Source organism: Chiloscyllium plagiosum, unplaced genomic scaffold, assembly GCF_037043375.1.
Source record: "Chiloscyllium plagiosum isolate Xiang-an unplaced genomic scaffold, Cpla_swu_hap1 HiC_scaffold_16, whole genome shotgun sequence".
NCBI lineage: Eukaryota > Metazoa > Chordata > Chondrichthyes > Orectolobiformes > Hemiscylliidae > Chiloscyllium > Chiloscyllium plagiosum.
This window is the reverse complement of record NW_028270154.1, coordinates 6655138-6668667: the sequence shown is the minus strand read 5'-3', so window position 1 is coordinate 6668667 and position 13530 is coordinate 6655138.

The window sequence follows — 13530 nt, the reverse complement described above, 5'->3', positions numbered from 1 at the left end:
GGAGCACCCGGAGGAAACCCACGCAGACGCGGGGAAACGTGCAAACTCCACACAGTCAGTCACCTGAGGCGGGAATTGAATCCGGGTCTCTGACGCTGTGAGGCAGCAGTGCTAACCACTGTGCCACCGTGCCGCCCACAATTAAGCTTCCTTTTCTGAAATTAAAGCCAGAACAGTTACCTGTCAGGCCAAGAAAGTTCTTCTGAACACTGCCCCCTCTGTACCCTTCACATTACACTTACCTCTGTTTACAATGGGGTCACTGATAGTCCCTCCTATTATGGTCTTGTTGTTTCACCACTTCCCAGAAATTTAGCAGATTAACTCTCGTATCTCTGTTTGCCTGTTTTGGGGTCTATAGTGCACACCAACTGTTTACTGATGCTCTTTCTCTCCCTTTTTAAGCCATGATTCTGTAAAACTATGATATCACACTGGCAAGTTTCTGTCTGTGCCCCCAGCTCATCAGCTTTATTTATCCCCTAAGCACTGCCAAAATCATTTTCTTTTATTTTTTAATCTTTGTTTCCTCTACCCCCGACTCATTCACTAATTTCCTACTTTCCGTTTCTATTTCTGGTTTTGTCCCATGTGAATTCACCCTCAGGTCCCTATTTCCCTGATGAACCTGTTAAAAACCTGTCCGCCCGCATTAGTGACCCTTTCTCCTTGGGTATGAGTCTCAGCAGCGATGAGATGTGATGTATTCTTGCTTCCCCAGCGACAACCCGATACTCAGGAATCTAAAGCCGTCTCATGGGCACCAGCTCTCCAGCCATAGAGTCATCAGCTTTAATTGCCCAAGTGGCACTGGGAGAACTTTTAATTATATATTTGTAGGATGTGGGTGTCACTGGCTGGGTCAGCATTTATTGCCTGGCCCTAGTTGCCCTAGAGAAGGTGGGGGTGAGCTGCCATCTTGAGCAGCTGCAGCCCATGTGCTGTAGGTCCGACCACAATGTTAGTAGGGAGGGATTTCCAGGATTTTGACCCAGCGACAGTGAAGGAATGGTGAATGGCTTGGAGGGGATCTTGCAGGTGATTGTGCATCTGCTGCTCTTGTCCTTCCAGATGAAAATTGCCATGGGTTTGGAATGTGCTGTCTGATGAAAAGTTAATGAGCTGAACAGAAAAGATTATGCAAAAAAAATCCACATGGGCTATGGTGGATGGGGTCCCATGAATCTCACTTATAGAGTCAGAGTCATAGATATATACAGCATGGAAACAGACCCTTTGGTCCAACTTGTTCATACTGACTAGATATCTGAAATAAATCTAGTCACATTTGTCACCACTTGGTCCATATCCCTTTAAACCCTTCCTATTCATATACCCATCCAGAAGCCTTTTAAATGTTATAATTGTACCAGATTCCACCACTTCCTCTGGCAGCTCATTCCATACATGCACCAACTTCTGTGTGAAAAAGTTGCCTTCTTTGTCCCTTTCAAATCTTTGCCTTCTAGTTCTGGACTCCCCCACCCCAGGGAAAAGACCTTGTCTATTTAGCCTATCCATGCCCCTCATTATTTTATAAACCTCTACAAGGTCACCCCTCAGCCTCCGACGCTCCAGGGAAAATAGCCCCAGCCTATTCAGCCACTCCCTATAGCTCAAACCCCCCCAACACTGGCAACATCCTTGTAAAAGTTTTCTGAACCCTTTCAAGTTTTACAACATCCTTCCAATAGCAGGGAGACCAGAATTGCACACAATATTCCAAAAGTCCTAACCAATGTCCTGTACAGCTGTAACATGACCTCCCAACTCCTATATTCAATACTCTGACCAATAAAGGAAAGCATACCAACTCCTTCTTCACTATCCTATCTACCTGTAACTCAACTTTCAAGGAGTTATGAACCTGCACTCCAAGGTCTCTTTGTTCAGCAACACTACCCAGGATCTTCCCATTAAGTGCATAAGTCCTGCCCTGATTTGTCTTTCCAAAATGCAGCACCTCATATTTATCTAAATTAAACTCCATCTGCCACTCCTCGGCCCTTGGGCCCATCTGATCAGGGTCCCATTGTACTCTGAGGTAATCCTCTTTGCTGTCCACTACACCTCCAATTTTGCTGTCATCTGCAAACTTACCAACCATACCTCCTATGTTCATATCCAAATCATTTATATAAATGATGAAAAGTTGTGACCCAGTACCGATCCTTGTGATACACCACTGGTCACAGGCCTCCAGTTTGAAAAGCAACCCTGTACCACCACTCTCTGCCTTCTGCCTTTGAGCCAGTTCTGTATTCACATAGCTAGTTCTCCCTCTATTGTGCGTGATCGAACCTTGCTAACCAATCTACCATGAGGACCCTTGTCAAACACCTTACTGAAGTCCATATAGATTCGTTCACTGTTCTGGCCTCATCAATCCACTTTGTTACTTCTTCAAAAAACTCAATCAAGTTTGTGAGACACAATTTCCCATACACAAAACCATGTTAACTATCCCTAATCAGTCCTTGCCTTTCCAAATACTTGTCAATCCTGTCCCTCAGGATTCCCTTCAACAACTTAGCCACCACTGATGTCAGGCTCACTAGTCTATAATTCCCTGGCTTTTCCTTACAACCTTTCTTAAATAGTGGCACCACGTTAGCCAACCTCTTCCCAATCACTTCCCAAGCTTCCCACAGAGTTCGAGGGTACAGCTGATCATGTCCTGGGGATTATCAACTCAAAAAATACTTTACCAAAAGGAATGGGAAAATTCATTTCAATGCTGTTGTTATGCATCAAAGATACCTGCTAGACCTCAGCTTGAGCATTGAGTACTGTTGTGGACCGCACATTGTAGGAAAGATGTGAGTGCAAAATTGATCCACGGCAGAGGTCCCAGGAACGAGAAACTTCATTTCTGAGGATAGATTGAAGATGCTGGGATTGTTCTCCTTGGAAAGAAGATTTGATACAGGTTTTCAAAATCATGAGCAGGCTGGGTGGAGCAGTTAAGGAGAAACTGTTCCTGCTTGTAAAAGGAATGAGAATGAGAGGGCCAAATTTAAAGTGCAAAAGGAGCAAGCGTGAAGTGAGGAGAAACTGTTCCAGTGAGTAGTTAGGTGCTGGAATACACTGCCTTGAGATGTGATGGGGGCATATTTAATTGAGCTATTCAAGAGGGCACGGAATGGTTATTTGAACAGAAGTAACGTGCAAGGGAATGGGAAAAAGCAGAGTCAAAAAGTGTGGTGCTGGAAAAGCACAGCTAGTCAAACAGCATCCGAGGAGCAGGAGAATTGACATTTCAAGCAAAAGCTCCCATTCCTGATAAAGAGCTTATACTTGAAATGCTGCCTCTCCTGCTCCTCAGATGCTGCCTGACCTGCTGTGCTTTTCCAGCACCACACTTTTCGACTCTGATCTCCAGCATCTGCAGTCCTCAATTTCTCCTATGGGAAAAAAAGCCAGTGATTGGCACCAGGTAATGATGCCCTTTAGTGAGTTAGCGCAGGCACAATGGGTTGAAAGGCCTCATTCTGCACCATAACTGCTCTGTGATTCAAGGAATCAAAAATCCAGGAACATCTGTAGGCAAAATTATTCCTTTCCTGTTGATGGTAAAGAAGGTGACAGGCATGCAGGCAGGCAGACAATTGAGTGTGCTTCCCTCAGAGAGATGGTAGTCCTTTTCTCACCACCTTAGCAATGAGTTTCTAGGTGACCATCTTGACCTGCCACTAATTAAAGCCCTTAATTCGGTCAATGAACAGAAACGTATGGATTTTGATTCACCACTGGCTTGTTGACCAGTCTTCAATTGTCCCAGACCCCCTCTCTCTGTACTTCCCAGCTTGCCATTATAGCCCTTTATGGCTGCATAGTTGGGGCCTCCAACAGCTGAGAGACCCTTCCTCTGACTGGGAAGAAGGCATAGGCTAGCTGTACATCAGTGGTGATGGCCATGAATGGACGGGAAGCTCAATAGACACCATTTAATTGACTAATTCATGCTTGCCTCAGTGAGCTTTCATGTTAGGAGTTAATTGTCCTTGAATTCACCTTCCCCACACTTAATGCACACAGCACTAAACGATTCTAACTCTGTGCTTTCAATGCCATTGGTTAGGATTCTATTCACTGGAGTTTAGAAGAATGAAGGGGGATCTCAGGGAAAGCTATAAAATTCTAACAGGAGTAGACAGGAAAATGCAGGGAGGATGTTCGTGATGATCAGGGAGCCCAGAACCTGGGACCTCAATTTAAGGATACTGGGTAAATCATTTAGGATTGTGATGAGGAGAAATTTCTTCACCCAGAGAGCTGCAAGCCTGTGGAATTTTCTGCCATTGAAAATGGTTGAGGCCAAACCATTGAGAGTTTTCAAGAAGAAGTTAGATATAGATCTTCGAGCTTAAGGGATAGAACATAGAATATAGAATATAGAACATTACAGTGCAGTACAGGCTCTTCAGCTCTCAGTGTTGTGCTGACCTGTGGAACCAATCTGAAGCCTATCTAACCTACAAAAGTTATGTGGAGAAAGTGGGAGAGAAGGGACTGATTAGATGATCGGCCATGATCATATTGAATGACGAAGCGGGCTGGAAGGGCCGAATGGCTTACTCCCACTCCAATTCTCTAAGTTTCTGTGTAGCATAAGACACATAATCAAAGTTTCAATGCACTTGTTAAAAACTTTTCTGAATATGTGAAACTTTCAAATGTAGATCCATTGTCTGTGCCGTTGTGTAATAAATCCACTTAGAAAAACTGACAAGCTAATTTGAAACGAACATGTTCAACGATCACTTGCTCATATTGTGCAAAATAATTTGAAGGCTCTTGCCTTATTTGTAGTTACAGAAATAGATCATTTTCGTCTTTGTGTCTGATGCCTCTTTGTACTGTTGACGCAAGATCTTCGCTGGCCAATTTATGTGGTTGGAATAATTCTGAAATATAATGTATGGTGGTGCTGATTTCTAACCAACAACTCAACAAGTCAATTTCTAAATGTGCAACATCAATAACAAAGACAAGTGTCAGAGGTAATGAACATTGTTCAAAGTGTAATCAATACCAACTCATTTTCCAGGCTTCAGAACTGTTTCTGTGATGAGCTGATATCTTGAAGCCATTTAGAGTTAATGTCAGTGACAGCCAGCCAGCTTCTTAAACATATGGGTTCCTTGATTGAAGAGACAGTGTCGAGGAAATTGGTTGTATATCTTTTTTTCTCAAGAAACAAAAGGTGGTGAAAAGTTCTGGCCTCCATTTTGTGAAAAGGACATACAGATGCTGGAATAGGTGCTAAAAGAAATTTGGAAGAACAATAGTAGAACTGAGAGATTATAATGATTGGCAAAGAAGTAAACAGGCTAAAGTTCAGTTATGAGCAAATGCATTTGGAGAGGAAGTAGACTTGCTGCTGAAAGACTTGACTGACGACTTCAGAAAAGTCTTTAGAATAATTAAAGGTTCTGATAAGATAATGTACAGAATATGAGTCCAGATTAGTGGGGGTTCAAAATGAGGAGTCATAAATAGTCACTAATAAATCAAGAATTTCAAAACACTGTCTTTACCTAGAGAGTGGTTAGAATGTGGAGCTCACTGTCTCATTCAGTAACTGAGACGATGATCCAAGATGCATAGAGGAGGAAGTTAGATAAAATGGGAAAAGTTATGTCCAAGGGGTTAGATTAAATACAGTGGGTGGAGGATTGTTGGGACATTAACACTGAAAGATACTAGATGGGTCAAATGCAGTTTTCTGTATTCTGTTTGATTGAATGCAATTTTTGACATCAGCATGTCTCCAAAGGAAAAGTAGAATAAAAGCACTCGATGCTTTTTCAGTGCTTGGCAATGAACCATGCCAGGTGGCAGATCTTTTGGTGGGAGAGCATTTCGGTGATAATGATCACAACTTTCTGATCTTTACTATCCTCATGGAGAGGGATAGAAACACATGGTATGGGAAAGTATTTCACTGGGGGAGGGGGAATTACAATGCTATTAGGCAGGAACTATGAAGCATAAATTGGGAACAGATATTCTCAGGGAAATGCACAACAGAAATGTTGAGGTTGTTTAGGGAGCACTTGCTGATAGTGCTTGATTGGTTTGTCCCACTGAGGCAAGGAAGGGATGGTAGGGTGAAGGAACCTTGGGTGACAAGGGATGTGGAACATCTAGTCAAGAGGAAGAAGGAAACTTACTTAAGATTGAGGAGGCAAGGATCAAACAGGACTCTGGAGGGTTACAAGGTAGCCAGGAAGAAGAACTAGAAGGCAGCATTAAAAATATTTGGTGAGTAGGATTGAGGAAAATCCCAAGGCATTCTACACTTATGTGAGGAATAAAAGGATGGCCAGAGTGAGGGTAAGGCTGATCAGGGATAGTGGAGGGAACTTGTGCCTGGAGTCAGAGGAGGTAAGAGAGGCCCTTAACGAATACTTTGCTTTAGTATTCACTGCTGAGAGGGACCTTGTCATTTGTGAGGATAACGTGAAACAGGCTGATATACTCAAACAGGTTGATGTTAAGAAGGAGGATGTGCTGGAAATTTGGAAAAATGCAGCGATAGATAAGTTCCCTGGGCCAGATGGGATATACCCAAGGTTGCTACGGGAAGCTAGGGAAATGATTGCTACATCTTTGTGTCCTCACTGTCCAGATGATTGGAGGGTGGCAAATGTTATTTCCTTGTTCAAGAAAGGGAATAGGGTTAACGTTGGGAATTACAGACCAAGTAAGTCTTGCATTAGTGATGGGCAAATTATTGGAGACAATTCTGAGAAACAGGATTTATGATTAGTTGGAAAAGCATAGTTGATTAGAGATAGTCAGCATGGTTTTGTGAGGAGCTAGTCATACCTCACAAGCCTTACTGAATTCTTTGAGGATGTAACAAAACATTTTATTAAAGGTAGAGCAGTGGATGTGGTGTATATAGATTTTTGCAAAGCATTTGATAAGTTTCCCCATGGTAGGCTCATTCAGAAAGTAAGAAGGCATGGGATACAGGGAAATCTGGCTGTCTGGATACAGAATTGGCTGGCCAACAGAAGACAGAGGGTGGTGGTAGATGAAAAGCATTCAGCCTGGAGCTTGGTGACCAGTGGTGTTCCACAAGGATCTGCTCTGGGACTTCTTCTCTTTGTGATTTTTAAAAATGACTTGGGTGCAGAAGTGGAAAGTGGGTTAGTAAGTTTGCCGATGACACGAAGGTCAGTGGAATTGTGGATAGTGCGGAGGGCTGTCGTAGGTTGCAACGGGACATTGACAGGATGCAGAGCCGGGCTGAGAAGTGGCAGATGGAATTCAACCTGGAAAATTGTAAAGTGATTCACTTTGGAAGGTCAAATTACAGGATTACAGGATTAAAGGCAGGATTCTTGGCAGTGTGGAGGAACAGAGGGATCTTGGGGTCCACATCCATGGATCCCTCAAAATTGCCACCCAAGTTGATAGGGTTATGATGAAAGCATATGGTGTGTTGGCTTTCATTAGCAGGGACATTGAGTTTAAGAACTGCGAGTTTATGCTGCAGCCTTATAAAGCCGTGGTTGGACCACACTTGGAATATTGTGTTCCGCTCTGATTGCCTCAGTGCAGGAAGGATGTGGATGCGTTAGAGAGGGTGCAGAGATGATTTACCAGGATGACGCCTGGACTGGAGGGCATGCCTTATGAAGAAAGGTTGAGGGAGTTAGAGCTTTTCGCACTGGAGTGAAGAAGGATGAGAGGTGACTTGATGGAAGTGTACAAGATGATAAGTGGCATTGATAGAGTGGATATCCAGAGAACCTTTCCCAAGGTGGAAATGGCTATCATGAGTGATCATAATTTTAAGGTGATTGGAGGAAGGTTTAGGGGAGATGTCAGAGGTAGGTTCGTTATACAGAGAGTGGCGGGTGTGTGGAATGCACTGCAAGCAATGGGAGTAGAGTCAGATACATTAGGGACATGGATGATAGTAATCTGAAGGATATGTAGGTTAATTTGATCTTAGAGTAAGATAAAAGGTCAGCACAACATTGAGGACCGAAGGGCCTGTACTGTGCTGTACCGTTTTATGTTCGATGTGAGATCATATGTCCTGTCTGGCTTTGTTACTGTCAGTGTGACAGTATTTAATCCAGAGAGCATGAAAACTAGCCTCTCGTTCCATTTTCGATAACTGAGCAACGCTTTCTGCTGTACAAAGTTGAAAATCACATGACACTGGATTATAGTCCAACAGGTTTATTTGAAACTGAAGGCTTTCAGAGCCCTACTCCATCCTCAGGCATACATATGCATAGAACTGACTGTTCCTCTTTATAGCAGAGATGCAACAGATCCCAGGAGAGGTTGATGCCCAAAGATATTCCAAGTTAGAACTTCTGTGAGGTTTCTTGACCATTTCCCATTCTCTTCTTTGATTGAAATGTCATGAAGGAGGAATCTAGACAGCTCCCGGTGTAACTTTCCTCCTTCAACTCATAGCACCACAATCAAATATAATTCCTCTTTTTGCTGCTTGTACGACTGTGCTGCTAAAATCTGTGATGTATTCTCTACAGAACAACACTGACTTGCCAATGATGAAAGACTGTGGGCTTACATCCCATCCCATACATTGGAGGCTCACATTTCTATGCAGCACTGATGGAATACCAACTGTGAAACAACCAACTCGACCAGTCCTTATAAGACAGTCCCTCCATATCCAAGATCAACCACGTGAATCTTCTCTGGACTATGTCCAATGCCTTAGATAAGGGGCCCAACGCTTTCCACAGCATCTAAATGTGATCTGACAAATACATTGCACGGTTTTAGCAAAACATCCCTACTTTTATACTCCATTCACTTTGAAGTAAAGGCTAAACATTCATTTGCTTTCATTATTACCTGCTGAACACGCATCCAAAGAAAAGGAAAGTTCTCTCCAGCGAAATAAGAACAGAAAATGTGGCAGCTTCTGTGGAGAATGGGATAGAGTTAACATTTGAAAAGTTGTCAACTTACAATATTACTGTTGTTTCTCTCCGTCAGTGCTGACTGATCTGCTGACTATTTCTGCAAAATTTCCATTTTCATTTCAGATTTTGAGCACCTTGTTTTATTTTGTATTTTGCTTTTTATTAGAGCTCTGTTCAGTGTCCTGTCCTATTGCATTCCTCCAAAAACACATGGAACAAATAAGCTAAATATTTATTTCCTTTCAATTATGGGAACTGGCTATGTGCAAATTGGCTGTCATATTTCTTAGGATGAACATGTATTTGGAAAGGCAAGAATTGAGTAGGGATAGGCAACATGGCTTTGTGCGTGGAAATCATGTCTCACAAACTTGATTGAGTTTTTTGAAGAACTAACAAAGAGGATTGATGAGGGCAAAGCATTGGATCTATATGGACTTTGGTAAGGCGTTCGACAAGGTTCCCCATGGGAGACTGGTTAACAAGGTTAGTTCTCACGGAATACAGGGAGAACAAGCCATTTGGATACAGAACTAGCTCAAAGGTAGAAGACAGAGGGTGGTGGTGGAGGGTTGTTTTTCAGACTGGAGGCCTGTGACCAGTGGAGTGCCACAAGGATCGGTGCTGGGTCCACTACTTTTTGTCATTTTTATAAATTATTTGAATGTGAGCATAAGAGGTTGGCTAACATGGTGCCACTGTTTAAGAAAGGTGGTAAGGACAAGCCAGGGAATTATAGACCAGTGAGCCTGACCTCGGTGGTGGGCAAGTTGTTGGAGGGAATCCTGAGGGACAGGATGCACATGTATTTGGAAGGGCAAGGACTGATTAGGGATAGTCAACATGGCTTTGTGTTTGGGAAATCATGTCTCACAAACTTGATTGAGTTTTTTTGAAGAAGCAACAAAGAGAATTGATCAGGGCAGAGCAGTAGATGTGATCTATATGGACTTCAGTAAGGCGTTCGACAAGCTTCCCCATGGGAGATTGGTGAGCAAGGTTAGATCTCATGGAATACAGGGAGAACTAGCCATTTGGATACAGAACTAGCTCAAAGATCGAAGACAGAGGGTGGTGGTGGAGGGTTGTTTTTCAGACTGGAGGCCTGTGACCAGTGGAGTGCCACAAGGATCGGTGCTGGGTCCTCTACTTTTTGTCATTTATATCAATGATTTGGATGTGAACATAAGAGCTATAGTTAGTAAGTTTGCAGATGACATTAAAATTGGAGGTATAGTGGACAGCGAAGAAGGTGACCTCAGATTACAACAGGATCTTGATCAGATGGGCCAATGGACTGAGAAGTGACAGATGGAGTTTAATTCAGATAAATATGAGGTGCTGCATTTTGGGAAAGCAAATTTTAGCAGGATTTATACACTTAATGGTGAGGTCCTAGGGAGTGTTGCTGAACAAAGAGACCTTGGAATGCAGGTTCATAGCTCCTTGAAAGTGGAGTCGCAGATAGATAGGATAGTGAAGAAGGAGTTTGGTATGCTTTCCTTTATTGGTCAGAGTATTGAGTACAGGGGTTGGGAGGTCATGTTGCAGCTCTACAGGACATTGGTTAGGCCACTATTGGAATATTGCATGCAATTCTGGTCATCTTCCTATCAGAAAGATGTTGTGAAACTTGAAAGGGTTCAGAAACGATTTACAAGGATGTTGCCAGGTTTGGAGGATTTGAGCTATGGTGAGAGGCTGAACAGGATGGGGCTGTTTTCCTTGGAGCATCAGAGGCGGAGGGGTGACTTTATAGAGATTTACAAAATTATGAGGGGCACGGATAGAGTAAATAGACAAAGTCTTTTCCCTGGGGGTGGGGAGTCCAGAATAGAGGGAATAGGTTTAGGGTGAGAGGGAAAAAATATAAAAGAGACCTTTCACGTTCTACATTTTCACGTAGAGAGTGGTACGTGTATGGAATGAGCTGCCAGAGGAAGTGGTGGAGGCTGGCACAATTGCAACATTTAAAAGGCATTTGGATGGGTACATGAATAAGAAGGGTTTGGAGGGATATGGGCCGGGTGCTGGCAGGTGGGACTAGATTGGGTTGGGATATCTGGTTGGCATGGACAGGTTGGACCGAAAGATCAGTTTCTGTGCTGTACATCTCTGTGACTCTATAACTCTATTACACTCTGGCCTTCAAAGATAAATAATTAATTGGCTGGAAAGCACACTTTGGGTTGTCCTGTAGCTAAGAAGCAAAGTTATTCCTTTATTTTAAACTGCCTGGTGACTTCAGATATTTGATGAATCATTACTATTCAATCTTATTGTTCATGTTGAGTCAGATAATTCATTGCTTTACAACAGTAGTGAGGTTTATGCTAATCAGAGGATATTATCAGTTTACACCTCGCTGGCAGGATGAAAATTTACCAAACGTGTGTGAATTTTAAAAGCAGAAATGGATATTAACCAATAGTTAAATTCAAAAACAATTAACTTAATATTTGACACAGCATCCCTTATATTTTACACCAGAGAAAAAAAACATGCACACGAACGCTCCTGAATGGCTCTAAGGTATTTTGATAAAACATATGTGAACGATTTCTTTTCAACAGGGTTTTGAATGTTAAGAGAAATGAGTCTCTCAACTCATTGACATGCTGTTTGGCATTCAGCAGAGGGATATGCTTTTCTGATACTTCCATATCTGGGAACACAGAACATTGTTCTAACAGAGTATTTATTTGATTTTATCGAGTAACTACCTTCTTAAAAAATAAAGCTAGTTCCTTCTGGTTCTCTCTACGCAGTCAACAGGACTCTTGGGAAACTTTTGCAAAGAACTCATTCTTTTTTATCACTGTACCTATACCAGAGATTGAGATGGGAAAAAAGAATTACATTTTGAAATTACATTAAAGAAAGAAATTGCTTTTTTAAAGGCTCTTTCATTGATCAGTTTCATTGTGTGTGTCACAGTTGACAGACATTGGACCATTGTGAAATTAATTAGGCACAAAGGAATCAGTTTGCATGTGTGTGTATTTAATGCAAGCTTTAGTATAGGAACACAGGAATAGCAAGATGATTAAGAAATTATGCTGTGCACTATCGATGATCCTGGTGGTTGGATAGTGCAACGATAATGGGGTTATTGATTAGACAGAGCAAATATCTCTCTTGTCAGTAGTGGCTTGTTACTGCTTTGAACCCTCAGGAAAAGGGTTAAGAGCAGGTCCTGGGTCCACAGTAGTTCACTTCGGCTCATTGCAAACTAGGAGCAGATCTCCTTAACCTTTATGTGCTGTTTTTTGATGATTAAAAGTGGACAATTTTCTTTTGTTCACTGATGGAATGTGGGCATTGCTGGCTGGCCCAGCATTTATTGCCCATCCCTAATTGTCCTTGATAAGGTAGTGGTGAGCTGCCTTTTTGAACTACTGCATTCAACTTGGTAGAGGTAGCGTTAGGGAGGGAGTGCCAAGATTTTGACAGTGACAGTGATGTTGAAGGCACAGCGATATATTTTCAAGTGAGCAGGGTGAGTGGTGTGGAGGCGGAATTGAAAGCGATAGTGTTCCTATCTGTCTGCTGCCCTAGTCCTTCTAGATGGAAGCAGCTGTGGGTTTGCAAGGTTCTGTCTAAGGATCTTTGGTGAATTTCCGTAGTGCTTTTTGCAGATAATACACACAGCTGTTCCCGAGCATCAGTGGGGGGGTGGGGAGGGCGGTGCGGGGGGGTTGATAGGTGGGGGTGGGGTGGGGGGGTGAAGGGGGGAGGTGGGAAGTGGTGGTGGATGGTTGTGGCTATGGTGCCAATCAAGTGGCTGCTTTCTCCTGGATGGTGTTGAGCTCCTTAAGTGTTGTTGAGCTGCGCAAATTTGGAATATTCCATCACAGTCCTGACTTGGTTAAAAATCACACAACACCAGGTTATAGTCCAACAGGTCTAATTGGAAGCACACTAGCTTTCGGAGCAACGCTCCTTCATCAGGTGACAGTCAGATGAAGGAGCATCGCTCCGAAAGCTAGTGTGCTTCCAATTAGACCTGTTGGACTATAACCTGGTGTTGTGTGATTTTTAACGCTGTACACCCCAGTCCAACACCAGCATCTCCCAATCAGTCCTGACTTGTGCCTTGTAGGCTCTGGGGAGTCAGGAGGTGAGTTACTCATCACAGGATTCCTGTGGAAATCCAGTGGATTAAAGGTCTTCAGTAATCCCTGAGGGAGCAGGCATTGGATAGTACATTGTAAGTAGTGGCATGTATTTAAGAGCCATGGAAATCTACATGTAACCATTGTTTTTATCACGGATACATGGCAGATAGATTGCACACAGCTAGCCCCAACAAACTATTGTGGGATGGATACTAACTGAATATCTTTCACTGATGTTGATGGAATGGTAACAATGGCCCAGGCCCACTCTCCTGTTCATTGAGTGATCTGGAAGGTCTTTTACATCACTGAGAAGGCAGCAAGGTGACCTGTTCTGGCTTTCCCTCAACACAAGCAAGGATCCCTTTAGATTTGGTCTTAAATGATCTTCTTCTAAACTGTATCACTCTTGGTTTGTGGACTTGCTGCAAATATACTGACATGAGAATGCCCTTTGGAAAACTCATTGTGGCAATGTCCTTTAA